The sequence below is a fragment of the Triticum aestivum genome, chromosome 5D, assembly GCF_018294505.1.
Source record: "Triticum aestivum cultivar Chinese Spring chromosome 5D, IWGSC CS RefSeq v2.1, whole genome shotgun sequence".
NCBI lineage: Eukaryota > Viridiplantae > Streptophyta > Magnoliopsida > Poales > Poaceae > Triticum > Triticum aestivum.
This window is the reverse complement of record NC_057808.1, coordinates 370,815,267-370,838,609: the sequence shown is the minus strand read 5'-3', so window position 1 is coordinate 370,838,609 and position 23,343 is coordinate 370,815,267.

The following is a 23,343-nucleotide window of genomic DNA, read 5'->3' as shown; positions in this document are numbered from 1 at the left end:
AGACTATCACTTATAATGATCCCATTGTTCCTATTGCTTATGTTGAGAAACCACCTTTTCCTGTTAGGATAAAGGATCATGCTAAAGCTTCAACTGTGGTTCATAAAAGTAATATTAGAACTTATACACCTCCTGAGCAAGTCAAAGTTGAACCTAATATTGCTATTGTTAAAGATCTCTTGGCCGATAATATTGATGGGCATGTTATTTACTTCTGTGATGAGTCTGCTAGGATTGCTAAACCTGGTGCTAAAGATAAACATAGACCTATGGTAGGCATGCCTGTTATTTCTGTTAAAATAGGAGATCATTGTTATCATGGCTTATGTGATATGGGTTCTAGTGCTAGTGCAATACCTATTTCTTTATATCAATAAATTATGCATGATATTACACCCGCTGAGTTAGAAGAAATTGATGTCACCATTAAGCCTACCAATAGAGATACTATTTCACCAATTGGGATTGTTAGAGATGTTGAAGTTTGTGTGGGAAAGCTAAATATCCTGCTGATTTTCTTGTTCTTGGTTCCCCACAAGATAGCATTTGTCCCATTATATTTGGTCGACCCTTCTTGAATACTGTTAATGCTAAGATAGACTGCGAAAAGGATGTTGTTACTATCGGTTTGGGTGATATGTCTCATGAGTTTAATTTTTCTAAATTTTGTAGACAACCCTGTGATGAGGAACTACCTAGCAAGGATGAAATTATTGGTCTTGCTTCTATTGCTGTGTCTCCTAATGATCCTTTAGAACAATATTTGCTAGACCATGAAAATGATATGTTTATGAACGAAAGAAGGGAAATAGATGAACTTTAAACAGGGACCTATTCTGAAACACAACCTGCCTGTTGAAATCCTAGGGGATCCTCCTCCACCCAAGGGTGATCCCGTGTTTGACCTTAAACCATTACCTGATACTCTTAAATATGCTTATCTTGATGAAAAGAAGATATATCATGTTATTATTAGTGCTAACCTTTCAGAGAAGGAGGAAGAGAAATTATTGAAAACTCTGAAGAAGCACCGTGCTGCTATTGGATATACTCTTGATGATCTTAAGGGCATTAGTCCCACTCTATGTCAAAACAAAATAAATCTGGAGAAAGACGCCAAACCAGTTATTGATCACCAACGGCTGAATCCTAAGATGAAAGAAGTGGTAAGAAAGGAAATACTAAAGCTCCTTGAGGCAGGTATAATTTATCCCGTTGCTGATAGTCAGTGGGTAAGTCCTGTCCATTGTGTCCCCAAGAAGGGAGGTATTACTATCGTTCCTAATGATAAAGATGAATTGATCCTGCAAAGAATTATTACAGGTTATAGGATGGTAATTGATTTCCGCAAACTAAATAAAGCTACTAAAAAAGATAATTACCATTTGCCTTTCATTGATCAAATGCTAGAAAGATTATCCAAACATACACATTTTTGCTTTCGAGATGGTTATCCTGGTTTCTCTCAAATACCTGTGTCAGCTGATGATCAAGCAAAGACCACTTTTACTTGCCCTTTCGGTACTTTTGCTTATGGACGTATGCCTTTTGGTTTATGTAATGCACCTGCTACCTTTCAAAGATGCATGATGGCTATATTCTCTGACTTTTGTGAAAATATTTGTGAGGTTTTCATGGATGTTTTCTCCGTTGATGGATCCTCTTTTGATGATGCTTGAGCAACCTTGATCGAGTTTTGCAGAGATGTGAAGAAACTAACCTTGTCTTGAATTGGGAGAAGTGCCACTTTATGGTTAATGAAGGCATCGTCTTGGGGCATAAAATTTCTGAAAGAGGCATTGAAGTTGATAAAGCTAAAGTTGATGCTATTGAAAAGATGCCGTGTCCTAAGGACATCAAAGGTATAAGAAGTTTCCTTGGTCATGCCGGTTTCTATAGGAGGTTCATCAAGGACTTGTCAAAAATTTCTCGGCCTCTGACTAATCTATTACAAAAAGATATTCCTTTTGTCTTTGATGATGATTGTGTAGAAGCATTTGAAATACTTAAGAAAGCTTTGATTTCTGCACCTATCGTTCAGCCACCTGATTGGAATTTACCCTTTGAAATTATGTGTGATGCTAGTGATTATGCTGTAGGTGCTGTTCTAGGGCAAAGGGTTGATAAGAAATTAAATGTTATTCAATATGCTAGTAAAACTCTAGACAATGCCCAGAGAAATTATCTACTACTAAAAAAGAATTTTTAGCAATTGTTTTTGCTTGTGATAAGTTCAGACCTTATATTGTTGATTCCAAAGTAACTATTCACACTGATCATGCTGCTATTAAATACCTTATGGAAAAGAAAGATGCCAAACCTAGACTTATTAGATGGGTTCTCTTGCTACAAGAATTTGATTTACATATTATTGATAGAAAGGGGGCTGAGAACCCCGTTGCAGACAACTTGTCTAGGTTAGAGAATGTTCTTGATGACCCACTACCTATTGATGATAGCTTTCCTGATGAACAATTAGCTGTCATCAATGCTTCTTGTACTGCTCCATAGTATGCTGATTATGCCAATTACATTGTTGCTAAATTCATACCACCTAGTTTCACATACCAGCAGAAGAAAAAGTTTTTCTATGATTTCAGACATTACTTTTGGGATGACCCACATCTTTATATAGAAGAAGTAGATGGTGTTATTAGAGGTTGTGTACCTGAGCATGAACAGGAACAGATCCTACGCAAGTGTCACTCCGAGGCTTATGGAGGGCACCACGCTGGAGATAGAACTGCACATAAGGTATTGCAATCCGGTTTTTATTGGCCTACTCTTTTCAAGGATGCCCGTAAGTTTGTCTTGTCTTGTGATGAATGTCAAAGAATTGGTAATATTAGTCGACGTCGGGAAATGCCTATGAATTATTCACTTGTTATTGAACCATTTGACGTTTGGGGATTCGATTATATTGGACCTTTTCCTTCCTCTAATGGGTATACACATATTTTAGTTGCTGTTGATTACGTTACTAAGTGGGTAGAAGCTATTCCAACTAGTAGTGCTGCTCATAACACCTCTATTAAGATGCTTAAAGAAGTTATTTTTCCGAGGTTTGGAGTCCCTAGATATTTAATGACTGATGGTGGTTCACATTTTATTCATGGTGCCTTTCGTAAAATGCTTGCTAAGTATGATGTTAATCATAGAATTGCATCTCCGTATCACCCACAGTCTAGTGGTCAAGTAGAATTGAGTAATAGAGAGCTCAAATTAATTTTGCAAAAGACTGTTAATAGATCTAGGAAGAATTGGTCCAAGAAACTTGATGATGCATTATGGGCCTATAGAACTGCATATAAAAATCCTATGGGTATGTCTCCGTATAAAATGGTTTACGGAAAAGCATGCCACTTACCTCTCGAGCTAGAACATAAGGCATATTGGGCCATTAAAGAGCTCAATTATGATTTCAAACTTGCCGATGAGAAGAGGTTATTTGACATTAGCTCACTTGATGAATGGAGAACCCAAGCCTATGAGAATGCCAAGTTGTTTAAAAAAAGTTAAAACATGGCATGACAAAAGGATACAAAAGCGTGAGTTTAATGTAGGTGATTATGTGTTGCTATACAACTCTCGTTTAAGATTTTTTGCAGGAAAACTTCTCTCTAAATGGGAAGGTCCTTACGTTATCGAGGAGGTCTATCGTTCCGGTGCCATAAAAATCAACAACTTCGAAGGCACAAATCCGAAGGTGGTGAACGGTCAAAGAATCAAACATTATATCTCAGGTAATCCCATAAATGTTGAAACTAATGTTATTGAAACCGTAACCCCGGAGGAATACATAAGGGACACCTTCCAGAATGTTTCAGATTCCGAAAAGGAATAAGTATGTGGTACGGTAAGTAAACCGACTCCAAAACAGTTCTAATGGCAATTTTTATCCGTTTTGGAATATTTAAGAAAATAGGAAAATAAGAAGCAATCCGGGAAGGGCACGAGGCTTCCACGAGGGTAGGAGGCGCGCCCCTGCCTCGTGGGCACCTCGTGCGCTCTCCGGACTCCGTTTTCTTGCACGATACTTCTTTCGGTCAGTAAAAATTCATTTTATAATCTCCCGGAGGTTTTGACCCTCGTATCACGCAAATATCCTCTGTTTTTGTTTCGAGCTGTTTTCTGCCAGAGTTGTCAAGACCAGGCATCATGTCGTCCCCCTCCTCCAACAATGAGGGCAACGATGCTTGGCTAATGAAGATAGAGCTGAAGAGAGAAGAACCCGGGGAGATCAACAAGGATGATGGGATCAAGAAGACCATGGAGGATCAGGCTCCAGCAGCAGCAGAAGAAGCAATCCTTCCACCTCTCTTTACCCCAACTGAGATTGAAGCTTTCAAGATGATTGAGTTAGCTCGTATACAAAACAAGTATCTCACATGTGAAAATATTTTGTTGAAGGAGCACATTGTCGCACTCAAGGGCATTATCCGTAAGCTGGAAGATCTGCTACGCTCGATGTGCGACTATCCATCATCACCACCATCTTCTTCACCAACAAAGGAGATATAATCATATGGGTATGGGCACTCCCCTTGGCAACTGCCAAGCTTGGGGGAGGTGCCCAGTATCGTATCACCATCACACTCCTATCTTTACCATTTTCTTAGTTCGATCCTTTTTAGTAATATCTTGATCTAGTAGAATAAAGTTTTTGGTATGATCTAGTTTTGAGTTTTGCTTTATGATCCCCTTATGTAATCGAGTCCATGAGCTATATAATAAAGATTAGTGTTGAGTCAAGGGCTTGATTATCTTGCTATGATCTTGAGGGAATAAAAGAAAAAGAAAGAATAAAAAGAAACAAAGAGATCATATTGATCTTATGGAGAGTAATGACTTCACATATAAATAGTATGATGATTAAAAATTGTTGAGAGTTGACAAACATAGCTTTGGTCATCGTTGCAATTATTAGGAAGTAGGAGTAATAAAGAAAGAGAGGCTTCACATATAAATATACTATCTTGGACATCTTTTATGATTGTGAGCACTCATTAAAATATGACATACTAAAGAGTTGATTTTGGACAAGGAAGACAACATAATGGGTTATGTTTTCTTACATCTGAAATAAAGTATATTGTCATGGATCATCCAACATGTTGAGCTTGCCTTTCTCCGTCATGCTAGCCAAATTCTTTGCACCAAGTAGAGATACTACTTGTGCTTCCAAACACCCTTAAACCCAGTTTTGCCATGAGAGTCCACCATATCTACCTATGGATTGAGTAACATCCTTCAAGTAAGTTGTCATCGGTGCAAGAAATAATTTTTTCCCTCTAAATATGTATGATTTATTAGTGTGGAGAAAAAAGCTTTATACGATCTTGTGATGTGGAAGAAATAAAAGCGATGGACTGCATAACAAAGGTCCATATCACAAGTGGCAATATAAAGTGACGTTCTTTTGCATTAAGATTTCGTGCATCCAACCATGAAAGCGCATGACAACCTCTGCTTCCCTCTGCGAAGGGCCTATCTTGTACTTTTACCTTATGCAAGAGTCACAGTGATCTTCACCTTTCCTTTTTACATTTTATCCTTTGGCAAGCACATTGTGTTGGAAAGATCCTGATATATATATCCAATTGGATGTAAGTTAGCATGAACTATCATTGTTGACATTACCCTTGAGGTAAAAGGTTGGGATGCGAAACTATAAGCCCCTATCTTTCTTTGTGTCCGATTAAAACTCCGTAACCACAAGTATTGCGTGAGTGTTAGCAATTGTGAAAGACTAAATGATAGTTGAGTATGTGGACTTGCTGAAAAGCTTTTATATTGACTCTTTCCGATGTTATGATAAATTGCAATTGTTTCATTGACTGAGATTATAGTTTGTTAGTTCTCAATGAAGTTTCTGATTCATACTTAACGATGTGAATAGATTATTACTTTAGCATAAGAAATAATATGACAATATCTATATATGTTGCTGTTATAAGAATGATCATGATGCCTTGATGTCCGTATTGTATTTTATCGATACCTCTACCTCTAAACATGTGGACATATTTATCGTTATCGGCTTCCGCTCGAGGACAAGCGAGGTCTAAGTTTGGGGGAGTTGATACGTCCATTTTGCATCATGCTTTTATATCGATATTTATTGCATTGTGGACTATTATTATGCATTATGTCACAATAATTATGCCTATTCTCTCTTATTTTAGAAGGTTTACATGAAGAGGGAGAATGTCGGCAGCTGGAATTCTGGGCTGGAAAAGGAGCAAATATTAGAGACCTATTCTGCACAACTCCAAAAGTACAGAAACTCCACGGAAGTTATTTTTGGAAATAATAAAAAATACTAAGCGAAGAAAATACCAGAGGGGGCCCACACCCTGGCCACGAGGGTGGGGGGCGCGCCCTACCCCCTGGGCGCGCCCCCTGCCTCGTGGGCCCCCTGGTGGCCCTCCGGTGCCCATTTTCTGCTATATGAAGTCTTTCGTCCGAGAAAAAAAATTATAAGCAAGCTTTCGGGAAGAAACTCCGCCGCTACGAGGCGGAACCTTGGCGGAACCAATCTAGGGCTCCGGCAGAGCTGTTCTGCCAGGGAAACTTCCCTCCGGGAGGGGGAAATCATCACCATCGTCATCACCAACGATCCTCTCATCGGGAGGGGGTCAATCTCCATCAACATCTTCACCATCACCATCTCCTCTCAAACCCTAGTCATCTCTTGTATCCAATCTTTGTCCCAGAGCCTCAGATTGGTACCCGTGGGTTCCTAGTAGTGTTGATTACTCCTTGTAGTTGATGCTAGTTGGTTTATTTGGTGGAAGATCATATGTTCAGATCCATTATGCATATTAATACCCCTCTGATTATGAACATGAATATGATTTGTGAGTAGTTACGTTTGTTCCTGAGGAATGGGAGAAGTCTTGCTATTAGTAGTCATGTGAATTTGGTAGTCGTTCGATATTTTGATGAGATGTATGTTGTCTCTCCTCTAGTGGTGTTATGTGAACGTCGACTACATGGCACTTCACCATTGTTTGGGCCTAGAGGAAGGCATTGGGAAGTAATAAGTAGATGATGGGTTGCTAGAGTGACAGAAGCTTAAACCCTAGTTTATGTGTTGCTCCGTAAGGGGCTGATTTGGATCCATATGTTTCATGCTATGGTTAGGTTTACCTTAATACTTTTTTTGTAGTTGCGGATGCTTGCAATAGGGGTTAATCATAAGTGGGATGCTTGTCCAAGTAAGGACAGCACCCAAGCACCGGTCCACCCACATATCAAATTATCAAAGTACCGAACGCGAATCATATGAACGTGATGAAAACTAGCTTGACGATAATTCCCATGTGTCCTCGGGAGCGTTTTCCTTCATATAAGAGTTTGTCCAGGCTTGTCCTTTGCTACAAAAGGATTGGGCCACCTTGCTGCACCTTATTTACGCTTGTTACTTGTTACTTGTTGCCAATTGCCTTATCACAAAACTATCTGTTACCGATAATTTTAGTGCTTGGAGAGAATACCTTGCTGAAAACCGCTTATCATTTCCTTCCGCTCCTCGTTGGGTTCGACAATCTTACTTATCGAAAGGACTATGATAGATCCCCTATACTTGTGGGTCATCAGTGGCCCCGACCAAAACCCCGCTCCCGCCCCACCACACTGCCGTGGTTGCACCGCTCCCGGGCCAATCCACAAAGACTCGCTGTCATCCAGATCCGGCTACGGCAGTACCTTCAACCCACGCAACTCTAAGATAGCCATCTAAGTGCTGCTTCCGCGGCAAACTTGTGCCCCCACACCCTTACGTTAGACACCAGCCAACCGACAGCCTAGGAGCTCCGCCGGCTCGAGGGGTGCTGCTTCCCATTGGGAATCGATTGGCCCAGAATAAAAATTCAGACAACTGACGCCTAAATAAAGTGACTTGAGATGAGGGTGTGACCTATCTGGTGGCCCGGTGAAGTAGGCAGCTCCAGCTGCCTAGTCGGTGAGGCCGGTGCGGTTGCGGTGGCTACCGGCGGCAGGGAAGTAGAGATGTCGCGATGGTTAACGGCTATGGGGAAGCAGCGCCGGGGCTCTGGACGGGTCCAAAGTTGGAGCCACTCCAGCGCTGTGACCAACGACGGGGGTGAATCAGCTCTGGTACGGTTCACGCGACCGTCGTCGAGGCAGCTCCGGCAGCATGGAGTAAGAGGCACACGGCCCAGTGCACGACGGCAAATGGACAACGTCTCCGGGATTAGAGAGGAGGGCGGCTGTGAATTTGGTGCGGTGGGGGCGCCATGGAGGAGGGGCTAAGGTTTCGCGGCTCGGGAGAAGGGAGCTTCTGGGGAGAAGGTGATTTGGCGCCCACGAGGTATGAATGGGGAATTTGGAGGGGGAACCATGTCTTACAGACGCATTTGTCTGAAATGTGGGGGGGGTTACAGTTATACCCCTGCCTTTAGGATTCTCGGCTTGGGTCTGTGTACCGAGGGTTGGGGATAGTAGAGTAACTTTGCTTCTCCCAAATAGTGGGCGCAACCGATTTCGGGCGAGGAGGGCGTGTTTTGAAATATACTGGGCACGAGCGATTTCGGGCGAGGAGGGCGTGTTTTAAAATATACTGGGCGCGAGCAATTTCGGGCGAGAAAGGCGTGTTTTGAAATATAGTGGGCGCGAGCGATTTCGGGCGAGGAGGGCATGTTTTGAAATATAGTGGGCACGCGCGATTTCGGGCAAGGAGAGCGTGTTTTGAAATAGTGGGCGCGAGCTATTTCGGGCGGGGAGAGGGTGTTTTGCAGACCATGGTTTATGAATTATTCGGCACATGTCATTTCGGCCGAGGAGAAGGCGCGCTTGGATGAAGTTACGAACCTACCCTCGATGTACAACGGGACAATTGATGCGTGTCCCTGCTACCTCTTGAGCACTATGTTGGTTTTCCCTTGAAGAGGAAAGGGTGATGCAGCAAAGTAGCGTAAGTATTTCCCTCAGTTTTTGAGAACCAAGGTATCAATCCAGTAGGAGGCCACGCACGAGTCCCTTGCACCTACACAAACAAATAAATCCTCGCAACCAACGCGATAAGGGGTTGTCAAGCCCTACACGGTCACTTACGAGAGTGAGATCTGATAGATATGATAGGATAATATTTTTGGTATTTTTATGATAAAGATGCAAAGTAAAGAAAGTAAAATAAAAACGGCGCCAGAAATAGCCCGTTGTCGGGAGATTAATATGATGGAAAATAGACCCGGGGGCCATAGGTTTCACTAGTGGCTTCTCTCAAGAGCATAAGTATTTACGATGGGTGAACAAATTACTGTTGAGCAATTGACATAATTGAGCATAGTTATGAGAATATCTAGGTATGATCATGTATATAGGCATCACGTCCGAGACAAGTAGACCGACTCCTGCCTGCATCTACTACTATTACTCCACACATCGACCGCTATCCATCATGCATCTAGAGTATTAAGTTCATAAGAACAGAGTAACGCTTTAAGCAAGATGACATGATGTAGAGGGATAAACTCATGCAATATGATATAAACCCCATCTTGTTATCCTCGATGGCAACAATACAATACGTGCCTTGATGCCCCTACTGTCACTGGGAAAGGACACCGCAAGATTGAACCCAAAGCTAAGCACTTCTCCCATTGCAAGAAAGATCAATCTAGTAGGCCAAACCAAACTGATAATTCGAAGAGACTTGCAAAGATAACCAATCATACATAAAAGAATTCAGAAGATTCAAATATTGTTCATAGATAAACTTGATCATAAACCCACAATTCATCGGTCACAACAAACACACCGCAAAAGAAGATTACATCGAATAGATCTCCACAAGAGAGGGGGAGAACATTGTATTGAGATCCAAAAAGAGAGAAGAAGCCATCTAGCTAATAACTATGGACCCGAAGGTCTGAGGTAAACTACTCACACTTCATCGGAGAGGCTATGGTGTTGATGTAGAAGCCCTCCGTGATCAATGCCCCCTCCGGTGGAGCTCCGGAACAGGCCCCAAGATGGGATCTCACGGGTACAGAAGGTTGCGGCGGTGGAATTAGGTTTTTGGCTCCGGATCTGGTAGTTTGGGGGTACATAGGAATATATAGGAGGAAGGAGTACATCGGTGGAGCAACGTGGGGCCCATGAGGGTGGAGGGCGCGCCTGGGGGGGGGGGGTAGGCGCGCCCCCCTACCTCGTGGCTTCCTGGTTGAAGTCTTGACGTAGGGTCCAAGTCCTCTGGATCACGTTCATTCTGAAAATCACGTTCCTGAAGGCTTCATTCCGTTTGGACTCCGTTTGATATTCTTTTTCTGCGAAACTCTAAAATAGGCAAAAAAACAGCAATTCTGGGCTGGGCCTCCGGTTAATAGGTTAGTCCCAAAAATAATATAAAAGTGTATAATAAAGCCCAATAATGTCCAAAACAGAATATAATATAGCATGGAACAATCAAAAATTATAGATACGTTGGAGACGTATCAAGCATCCCCAAGCTTAATTCCTGCTTGTCCTCGAGTAGGTAAATGATAAAAACATAATTTTTGATGTGGAATGCTACTAGGCATAATTTCAATGTAATTCTTTTTAATTGTGGTATGAATATTCAGATCCGAAAGATTCAAGATAAAAGTTCAATATTGACATAAAAATAATAATACTTCAAGCATACTAATTAAGCAATTATGTCCTCTCAAAATAACATGGCCAAAGAAAGTTCATCCCTACAAAATCATATAGTTTAGTCATGCTCCATTTTCGTCACACAAGAATGCTCTCATCATGCACAACCCCGATGACAAGCCAAGCAATTGTTTCATACTTTAGTAATCTTAAACTTTTTCAACCTTCACGCAATACATGAGCGTGAGCCATGGATATAGCACTATGGGTGGAATAGAATATAATGATGGGGGTTATGTGGAGAAGACAAAAGGGAGAAAGTCTCACATCAACGAGGCTAATAAATGAGCTATGGAGATGCCCATCGATTGATGTTAATGCAAGGAGTAGGGATTGCCATGCAACGGATGCACTAAAGCTATAAATGTATGAAAGCTCAACAAAAGAAAGTAAGTGGGTGTGCATCCAACTTGCTTGCTCACGAAGACCTAGGGCACTTGAGGAGGCCCATTGTTGGAATATACAAGCCAAGTTCTATAATGAAAAGTTCCCACTAGTATATGAAAGTGACAAAACAAGAGACTCTCTATCATGAAGATTATGGTGCTACTTTGAAGCACAAGTGTGGAAAAAGGATAGTAGCATTGTCCCTTCTCTCTTTTTCTCTCATTTTTTGGGCCTTCCTTTTTTATGGCCTTTCTATTTTTTTTATTCCTCACTTGGGACAATGCTCTAGAAAATGATGATCATCACACTTCTATTTATTTAGAACTCAATGATTACAACTCAATACTAGAACAAAGTATGAATCTATATGAATGCCTCCGGCGGTGTACCGGGATATGCAATGAACCAAGAGTGACATGTATGAAAGAATTATGAATGGTGGCTTTGCCACAAATACTATGTCAACTACATGATCATGCAAAGCGATATGACAATGATGAACGTGTCATGATAAACGGAACGATGGAAAGTTGCATGGCAATATATCTCGGAATGGCTATGGAAATGCCATAATAGGTAGGTATGGTGGCTGTTTTGAGGAAGATATAAGGAGGTTTATGTGTGAAAGAGCGTATCATATCACGGGGTTTGGATGCACCGGTGAAGTTTGCACCAACTCTCAATGTGAGAAAGGGCAATGCACGGTACCGAAGAGGCTAGCAATGATGAAAAGGTGAGAGTGCGTATAATCATTGACTCAACATTAGTCATAACGAACTCACATACTTATTGCAAAAATCTACAAGTCATCGAAAACCAAGCACTACGCGCATGCTCCTAGGGGGATAGATTGGTAGGAAAAGACCATCGCTCGTCCCCGACCGCCACTCATAAGGAGGACAATCAAAGAACACCTCATGTTTCAAATTTGTTACATAAATTTTACCATACGTGCATGCTACGGGACTTGCAAACTTCAACACAAGTATTTCTCAAATTCACAACTACTCAACTAGCACAACTTTAATATCACTACCTCCATATCTCAAAACAATCATCAAGCATCAAACTTCTCTTAGTATTCAATACACTCATAAGAAAGTTTTTACTAGTCTTGAATAAATAGCATATTAGGATTATTTAAGCAAATTACCATGCTATTTAAGACTCTAAAAATAATCTAAGTGAAGCATGAGAGAATAATAGTTTCTATAAAACAAAATCACCACCGTGCTCTAAAAGATATAAGTGAAGTACTAGAGCAAAAACTATATAACTCAAAAGATATAAGTGAAGCACATAGAGTATTCTAATAATTTCCGAATCAAGTGTGTCTCTCTCAAAAGGTTTGTACAGCAAGGATGATTGTGGTAAACTAAAAAGCAAAGACTCAAATCATACAAGACGCTCCAAGCAAAACACATATCATGTGGTGAATAAAAATATAGCTCTAAGTAAAGTTACCGATGGAAGTAGATGAAAGAGGGGATGCCTTCCGGGGCATCCCCAAGCTTTGGCTTTTAGGTGTCCTTAGATTATCTTGGGGGTGCCATGGGCATCCCCAAGCTTAGGCTCTTGCCACTCCTTGTTCCATAATCCATCAAATCTTTCACCCAAAACTTGAAAACTTCACAACACAAAACTTAACAGAAAATCTCGTGAGCTCCGTTAGCGAAAGAAAACAAAAGACCGCTTCAAGGTACTGTAATGAACTCATTATTTATTTATATTGGTGTTAAACCTACTGTATTCCAACTTCTCTATGGTTTATAAACTCTTTTACTAGCCATAGAATCATCAAAATAAGCAAACAACACACGAAAAACAGAATCTGTCAAAAACAGAACAGTCTGTAGTAATCTGTAACTATCCCTAGAAAATTTGTTTATTGATCAGCAGCAATTGGAATCAATATTTTATCACGTTCTGGTGATTTTTAACAATTAGTTTCATGAACAGAAAGTTTCTGGAATTTTCTGCAGGATCAAATAACTATCATCCAAGAAGATCCTATAGGTTAAACTTGGCACAAACACTAATTAAAACATAAAAACACATCTAACCAGAGGCTAGATAAAAGATTTATTCCTAAACAGAAGCAAAAAGGAAAAAACTAAAAATAAAATTGGATTGCCTCCCAACAAGCGCTATCGTTTAATGCCCCTAACTAGGCATAAAAGCAAGGATAGATCTAGGTATTGCCATCTTTGGTAGGCAATCCATAAGTGGCTCTCATGATAGATTCATATGGTAATTTTATTTTCTTTCTAGGGAAGTGTTCCATGCCTTTCTTTAATGGAAATTGGAATCTAATATTCCCTTCCTTCATATCAATAATTGCACCAATCGTTCTAAGGAAAGGTCTACCAAGAATAATAGGACATGAAGGATTGCAATCTATGTCAAGAACAATAAAATCTATGGGCACATAGTTCCTATTTGCAATAATAAGAACATCATTAATTCTTCCCATAGGTTTCTTAATAGTGGAATCCGCAAGGTGCAAATTTAGAGAGCAATCATCAAAATCACGGAAACCTAGCAAATCACACAAAGTTTTTGGAATCGTGGAAACACTAGCACCCAAATCACACAAAGCATAGTATTTATGATCTTTAATTTTAATTTTAATAGTAGGTTCCCACTCATCATAGAGTTTTCTAGGGATAGAAACTTCGAACTCAAGTTTTTCTTCATAATATTGCATCAAAGCATCAACGATATGTTTGGTAAAAGCTTTATTTTGACTATAAGCATGAGGAGAATTTAGCACGGATTGCAACAAGGAAACACAATCAATCAAAGAGCAATTATCATAATTAAATTCCTTCAAATCCAAAATAGTGGGTTCATTAATATCTAGAGTTTTGTTTTCGATCCCACTTTTATCAATTTTAGCATCAAGATCTAAAAACTCCGAATTTCTGGAACGCCTTCTAGGTAAAGGTGGATCATATTCAGTCTCATCATTATCAAGATTCATATTGCAAAACAAAGATTTAATAGGGGACACATCAATAACTTTTAGATCTTCATCTTTATTTTCATAGGAATTAGAAGCACACGCTTTCATAAAGCAATCTTTCTTAGCACGCATTCTAGCAGTTCTTTCTTTGCACTCATCAGTGGAAATTCTCATGGCTTTGAGAGACTCATTGATATCATGCTTAGGAGGAATAGATCTAAGTTTCAAAGAATCAACATCAAGAGAAATTCTATCAACGTTCCTAGCCAATTCATCAACTTTAAGCAATTTTTCTTCAAGTAAAGCATTGAAATTCTTTTGCGAATTCATAAATTCTTTAACACTAGTCTCAAATTCAGAGGGCATCTTATTAAAATTCCATAAGAATTGTTTTAGGAATTACCATAATTATTAGAGGAATTACTAGGATAAGGCCTAGGATTAAAGTTTCCTCTATACGCGTTGTTACCAAAATTATTCCTACCAACAAAATTCACATCCATAGATTCATTATTATTCTCAATCAAAGTAGACAAAGGCATATCATTAGGATCAGAAGAAACACTTTTACTAGCAAATAATTTCATAAGTTCATCCATCTTTCCACTCAAAACATTAATTTCTTCTATCGCATGCACTTTTTTATTAGTAGATCTTTCAGTGTGCCATTGAGAATAATTAAACATAATATTATCTAGGAGTTTAGTAGCTTCTCCTAAAGTGATTTCCATAAAAGTGCCTCCCGCGGCCGAATCTAAAAGATTTCTAGAAGCAAACTTCAATCCGTCATAACATTTTTGTATGATCATCCATAAATTCAAACCATGAGTAGAGCAATTACGTATCATTAATTTCATCCTCTCCCAAGCTTGTGCAACATGTTCATGATCAAGTTGCTTAAAATTCATAATATCGTTTCTAAGAGAGATGATCTTAGCGGGAGGAAAATACTTAGAGATAAAAGCATCTTTGCACTTATTCCAAGAATCAATACTATTTTTAGGCAAAGACGAAAACCAAACTTTAGCACGATCTCTAAGCGAAAAAGGAAATAGCTTCAATTTAACAACATCATTGTCTACATCTTTCTTCTTTTGCATATCACACAAATCAACGAAGCTATTTAGATGGGTAATGACATCTTCACTAGGAAGGCCGGCGAATTGATCTTTCATGACAAGATTCAACAAAGCAGTATTGATTTCACAAGATTTAGTATCGGTAAGAGGAGCAATCGGAGTGCTAAGGAAATCATTGTTGTTGGTATTGGTAAATTCACATAATTTGGTATTATCTTGAGCCATCGTGACAAACAAGCAATCCAACACACGAGCAAACAAGAAGCGAGCGAAAAGAGGCAAACGGAAAAGAGAGAGGGCGAGTAAAACGGCAAGGGTGAAGTGGGGGAGAGGAAAACGAGAGGCAAATGGCAAATAATGTAATGCAGGAGATAAGGGTTTGTGATGGGTACTTGGTATGTTGACTTTTGCGTAGACTCCCCGACAACGGCGCCAGAAATCCTTCTTGCTACCTCTTGACCACTGCGTTGGTTTTCCCTTGAAGAGGAAAGGGTGATGTAGCAAAGTAGCGTAAGTATTTCCCTCAGTTTTTCAGAATCAAGGTATCAATCCAGTAGAAGGCCAAGCACGAGTCCCTCGCACCTACACTGTAGCGACCAGACCTCAAACAGTTTGTGCTTCTGTGCACCAGTGTCATCCCTGGATCAGTAATGCTGACACGCACAGTACAAATGGAGGATTTATAACAGAGTAGCAATCACACACTTATTACAACGAGTATCTCAAAAGAGAAATAAGTATGATAAATATGGCTTAAGGGCATCTAATACGATAATAGCGGAAGACTTGGAAGATAAGTGAGTCCGTCAACTCCAACGGCATCACTGAGTATAAGACCACGACCTAAGGCACCTTACTCGTCGTCTGAAAAGTCTGCAACATGAAACGTTGCAGCCCAAAAACGGGTCAGCACACGGAATATGCGGGCAAAATAACACATAGAGAGTAATGAACAAAATGATGCTATCACTACATGCATATTTGGCTGGTAGAAGGCTCTATGGTTACTGTTTTGCAAAAAGCCAATTTTTCCCTACTACAAAGGAATAAATTTTATTTAACTATCATGGTGGTTGTTAAACATTGAGATGGTTGACAGCATCTCAATCCCAATTAAGTATCATCATTAACCCAACAAAATTAATTAAACTAACATGATGATGAGATTCACATGATAATCCAGATACTAGATACTCAAAACGTCCATAACCGGGGACACGGCTAACCATGATTAGTTTATACACTCTGCAGAGGTTTGTGCACTTTTCCCCACAAGACTCGATCGCCTCCGCTTGATTCTCGCACTACATGATGTTTGAGAAACGGATGACCGAGACACAGTCTTTCAGAAGTGTTTGCACCTTACGATGTGATAGACCGTACCAACCTACATCTGCTAGTCTACCACTGTAAGAGTTCACACAACTTAATCAACTATGCTAGAGCCCATAATAGCTTGTGGCTGCACACGGAAGTTTCTAGCATGAATAATCTCATGATCCCTTTGAACCTGGGTGGCGGTCCAAAAAGAAACAGGCAATCACTGGAATACCCAGGTGCCTCAATCCACCCAGATGTGAGTTTTAGTTGCCACCTTAAGTAAACCATTAATTAACAATCTCACATCTGTCGTGAATATCTCTCAAACCCAATCCACGTCTACGAGCATAGCATAGCGATATAAGCAAACGTAGAAGTAACTCCCAAGGGTTTGATAATAAAACAGGTAATAGGTACTACCTCAATACTTCCCAATTCCCACAGTTTAATTAGATCCTAACCATGCAATGTTTGAGGATTGGTCTAATGCAATAAAACTGGGTAGTAAAGAGGTATGATCAAAGTGTTACTTGCCTGGCTGATGATCCGTGAAACTTAGAGATTCGAAGTAGCAAGCGGCGCACTCCGGGTACTCTATCGCAAACAAACAAGCAAACAATAAGCACTCATCTAATGCACAGGTAAAACACAAATAAAGATCTAACCAGAAAGTTCAACTTAAGAACTCCGGTTTGCAAAAAGAATCAAATCGAACGAAGCAACGAAAGGCAAACGGTGAAAGAAACAAGCTTTGTTTACTAATCTGGATCTAAGTCAAATTTTACAGTAGCAAAAACTTGTTTGAATAGATTAAACAGAAAGAGAATTTCGAGACGAAACTCTAGGCGCTTGAATCGCCTGATTCCGATAAACGAGCGAAAAGTTAAGCTAAAACGAAAAACAGATCGGAAATCGCGATTTGGAATAATCGCGGAAAATCCGACGAAAAAGAAAACTGACGAACAGTTAAATGAACGGACGTTCGTTAACTGCGACTAACCGACGAACACGTTCGTTAAAATGAACGGATCGGTGAACGTTCACTAACTAATTAAACCGAAAAAATAAACCAATCTAAAAAAATAAATAAACCTAGGGTTTAAAAAAACCCGAACGGTTTAAAAAAAAACGGCACGGCGGCGGCTGCGGCTATACCTCCGGCGAGGTATTCCGGCGGGCGGGACGGGGCTCCGGCCGGTCTTCGGGTGCGGCGGGGTGCTGCGGGGCGCGGGTGTCGTCGAGAGGCGAGGGGCGGCGGCGTACGGCGCTCCGGGCGGCGGCTCCTCGCGCGGCGACTTCAGGCGTCGGGGCTCCGGCGGCTTCGGGCTCCGGCGGCGTCGGGACGGGGCGGGGTGACGTGAGGGCGGCGGCGGGGTGGGGAGTATATATGAGGGGGGGGGTGCTGCCTTGGGAGAGGGGCAAGGGGCGGCGGCGACGAGCGGGACTCGGGCGGCGGCGGTCTCCAGGTCGGGGACGGCTCGGGCGGCGGGCTGGACCGCGCGGCTGGGCTTCGGCCCAGTCGACGCTCGCGCATTTTTTTTAAATAATTTCGCCGAACCTAAAAAAATCATAGAAAAATAAATAAAAAATCCAAAAATGCCAAAACAAATTTTCACCGTCTAATTAAAGTAATTAGAACGAGATGAACATTTTCTTGGCCCAAAAATGCAGTTTTGAAAACGTGCAATTTTTCTAATGCAATTAAAATTGCAAATAAAATCCGAATAAAATCAAATATTTGATTTTAATATTTTTCCTCCAATATTTCAGTTATTTTGGAGAAGTCATATTTTCTCCTCTCATTTATTTTAATACGAAATATTTTTTAGAGAGAAAAATAATTAAAACCAAAAATCCTTGTTTCACTTATTGGATAAAATCAAATATGAAAACCGGGAAAAATCCCCAACTCTCTCCGAGGGTCCTTGAGTTGCTTAGGATTTTCGAGGATTTTGCCAAAATGCAATAAAATATGCTATGCAATGATGATCTAATGTATAACATTCCAAATTGAAAATTTGGGATTTTACATACACAAACAAATAAATCCTCGCAACCAACGCGATAAGGGGTTGTCAATCCCTACACGGCCACTTACGAGAGTGAGATCTGATAGATATGATAGGATAATATTTTTGGTATTTTTATGATAAAGATGCAAAGTAAAGAAAGTAAAATAAAAACGGCGCCAGAAATAGCCTGTTGTCGGGAGATTAATATGATGGAAAATAGACCCGGGGGCCATAGGTTTCACTAGTGGCTTCTCTCAAGAGCATAAGTATTTACGGTGGGCGAAGAAATTACTGTTGAGCAATTGACATAATTGAGCATAGTTATGAGAATATCTAGGTATGATCATGCATATAGGCATCACGTCCGAGACAAGTAGACCGACTCCTGCCTGCATCTACTACTATTACTCCACACATCGACCGCTATCCAGCATGCATCTAGAGTATTAAGTTCATAAGAACAGAGTAACGCTTTAAGCAAGATGACATGATGTAGAGGGATAAACTCATGCAATATGATATAAACCCCATCTTGTTATCCTCGATGGCAACAATACAATACGTGCCTTGCTGCCCCTACTGTCACTGGGAAAGGACACCGCAAGATTGAACTCAAAGCTAAGCACTTCTCCCATTGCAAGAAAGATCAATCTAGTAGGCCAAACCAAACTGATAATTCGAAGAGACTTGCAAAGATAACCAATCATACATAAAAGAATTCAGAAGATTCAAATATTGTTCATAGATAAACTTGATCATAAACCCACAATTCATCGGTCTCAACAAACACACTGCAAAAGAAGATTACATCGAATAGATCTCCACAAGAGAGGGGGAGAACATTGTATTGAGATCCAAAAAGAGAGAAGAAGCCATCTAGCTAATAACTATGGACCCGAAGGTCTGAGGTAAACTACTCACACTTCATCGGAGAGGCTATGGTGTTGATGTAGAAGCCCTCCGTGATCGATGCCCCCTCCGGCGGAGCTCCGGAACAGGCCCCAAGATGGGATCTCACGGGTATAGAAGGTTGCGGCGGTGGAATTAGGTTTTTGGCTCCGTATCTGGTAGTTTGGGGGTACGTAGGTATATATAGGAGGAAGGAGTACGTTGGTGGAGCAACGTGGGGCCCACGAGGGTGGAGGGCGCGCCTGGGGGGGGGGTAGGCGCGCCCCTACCTCGTGGCTTTCTGGTTGAAGTCTTGACGTAGGGTCCAAGTCCTCTGGATCACGTTTGTTCCGAAAATCACGTTCCCGAAGGTTTCATTCCATTTGGACTCCGTTTGATATTCTTTTTCTGCGAAACTCTGAAATAGGCAAAAAAATAGCAATTCTGGGCTGGGCCTCCGGTTAATAGGTTAGTCCCAAAAATAATATAAAAGTGTATAATAAAGCCCAATAATGTCCAAAACAGAATATAATATAGCATGGAACAATCAAAAATTATAGATACGTTGGAGACGTATCAGTCCCACATAGGCTGGTAATTTTGCGTCTCCCATTTATTTGCTCGGGCGAATTCCACCGAGCAGAGGGTGTTTAACGGTTCGTTCAAATTTTGGGAGAACAAGCATCCACGTCTACCTTACCAAGTCGATTCGAATCAAATTTTGAAATATTAGCTTGCCACTTCTTTTTTAGATGGAGAGATGATGCTCGGGAGTAATGTGTTTTTACATGCTCGTTGCTAGCGATTTACTATATGACAAATAGTTGACCCACTCAAAAACGGGAATCAAACCCAAAATGAAATATCTCGATTCAATGAAATAGCTCGTTCACCAGGTCAAAATAGTGAACTAAATCCAAAATTGAACACCTCAATCGAGTAGCATGTTGTACAGTATTATAGTACTCCGTGAACATGTTGAGAGTCAAATTAATGAACTTGTTTGATATACGCATATCTCCGTTCATGTATGGATTGCAGACAACATGTTCTCCAATTTAAATATTTGAATGCAAGTTTATATCGAAATATGGTTTATATCAGTCTTTGATGCATAAAACGCGACCTCCCCTCTCCCGGACTCCTGCTCTCTCTCTCTCTCGCCGACAATCTTCAATTCGCCACACCTCCCTCGATCTCCTACCCATATAGTCCCCTCACAATCTCGAGGGGATCTCTCTATCACAAACACACCCTCTCTCCCTCCCCATGCGTCCATGTTCTCCATGTGTCCCTCTCGACCTTTGTTCCTTGTTGGCCAGACCTCTATTGGACATGTGCTATAGGGGTGTCTCTCTCCGTTGCAAACAATCACGCACTAGCTATCTTCGTGTATCTCCTCACCTCGCTTTTCTATCTCGGAGATGCATGCGTGATATGTTTGCATAAGAAACAAAAAAACACACACTCTCTCTCTCTAATTTATCGTTTGTTGTCCCTTTCTCTTCACACACATACTCTTTTTGCACACTCACTCATTCTCCTTCACACGCACTTGATCTCTCTCGACTTAGGCACTCTCTTTGGTCCATAGCATATAGATTTATTGAAAAGTCAAACATCACAAAGTTTGACCATGTACGTGAAGAAAAACATTTACATCTAGAACGACAAACATATACCATTAGATTCATCATGAGATGTAGTTTCATATGATGTATCTTTGGTATTGTAGATATAAATAACATTTGCGTAAACCTGATCAATGGTTCCAAAGTTTGACTTCTAAAAAAATTTACATGCACTGCATTATCGAGCGGATGGAATATCTCTTTCCCCCTCTCAGCTATCTGACGCACCACTCAGCCTTATCGGGGCTCCTCTATCTCTCTCAAACTTTATATCTCCCTGGTTCACACATACACATGTCTCGCTCGCGCTACATATAGACCCATCCAACACTCTCTGCCCTTGTTCTCTCTCTATGTGACACGCATTGATACATCTCCAATGTATCTATAATTTATGAAGTATTCATGCTATTATATTATCCATCTTAGATGTTTTATATGCATTTATATGCTATTTTATATGATTTTTGGGACTAACCTATTAACCTAGAGCCTAGTGTCAGTTTCTGTTTTTTCCTTGTTTTTGAGTTTTACAGAAAAGGAATACCAAACGGAGTCCAATTGACGTGCCAATTTTTGATATTTTTTATGGACCAAAAGAAGCCCCTGGAGTAAAAGAGTTGGGCCAGAAGAGTCCTGGGCTGTCCATGAGGGTGGGGGGCGCGCCCACCCCCCTGGGCGTGGGCCCCTGCCTCGTGGACGACTCGGAGACCCCCCTGACGTGAAACCAACGCCAAAAATTCCTATAAATACAGAACCCCATAGAAAATAACCTGGATGGGAAGTTCCGCCGCCGCAAGCCTCTGTAGCCATGAGAAATCAATCTAGGCCCTCTCTGGCACCCTGCCGGAGGAGGGCCATCATCACCAGAGGCCATGGAGGAGGATCTCGGAGGGGCCATCATCGCCATGAAGGCCAAGGACCAGAGGGAGAACCTCTCCCCATCTAGGGGGGAGGCCATGGAGGAGGAAGCACAAGGGGGAGAACCTCTCCTCCTCTCTCTCGGTGGCACCGGAGTGCCATCGGGAGGGGAATCATCGCCACGGTGATCGTCTTCATCAACATCACCACCATCATCACCATCCTCATATCTTTTACGCAGTCCACTCTCCTGCACCCCGCTGTAATCCCTACTTGAACATGGTGCTTTATGCCGCATATTATGATCCAATAATGTGTTGCCATCCTATGATGTTTTGAGTAGATATCCTTTGTCTTTGGGTTGATTGATGATCTAGATTGGTATGAGTTGTATATTTTACTTTGGTGTTGTCCTATGGTGCCCTCCGTGTCGCGCAAGCGTGAGGGATTCCCGCTGTAGGGTGTTGCAATATGTCCATGGTTTGCTTACTGTCTGCGTTGTGTGAGTGACTGAAACACAAACACGGATAAGCGGGACATGGCTTATGGGAATAAAGAGGACTTGATGCTTTAATGCTATGGTTGGGTTTTACCTTAATGATCTTTAGTAGTTGCGGATGCTTGCTAGAGTTCCAATCATAAGTGCATATGATCCAAGAATAGAAAGTATGTTAGCTTATGCCTCTCCCTCATATGAAATTGCAATAGTGATTACCGGTCTTGTTAACAATTGCCTAGGACAATTCCGCAAACCCACCCATCATTATTCCACACTCGCTATTTATAATATTTAGTAATATATTCTAACTTTATGATAACAACACCTACTTTTATATTTTAGCTCTCCGATATCATATAAAGTTATCCTCTTCATACCCACAACGTAGTTTTATTTCTCGTTTCTAGTTGGAAGCAAACGTTCGGTGTACGTAGAGTCGTATGAGTGGCAGATAGGGCTTGAGAGAATATTGATCTTACCTTTAGCTCCTTGTGGGTTCGACACTCCATACTTATCACTACCCCCTTTGGAAATTGCTACGATGATTCCCTGCACTTGGGGATTATCACGCACCCCCCTAAGTACCATAATCCCTCACTCCATCATAGGCGCACGCACTCCCCCCCTAAGTATGATTATCTCTCACTAGCCATTAGGAACACACGTATTGTCTCCTTCCATCCATAGGTCTATCTCGATATCTCTGGGGGTATCTTCTATTGCGCACACACCTTGTCACTCGATCTCCCACCCATATAGTCCCATCACGATCTCCAGGGGATCTCTCTATCACAAACATACACTCTCTCCTCCCCATGTCTGCATTTTCTCCGCACGTCTCTCTCGACCTCTCTCCCTTGCTTGTCAGACCCCTGTTGGCCACGTGCTAGGGGTCTTTCTCTCTCGGTTGCAAACAACCACACACTATCTCCTCACCTTGCTTCCGTTGTTGAAGATGCATGTGTGATATGTTTGCATAAGACACACACGCCTTTTCTCTACTTTTATCGTGTGTTGTGCATGTCTCTTTCACACACGC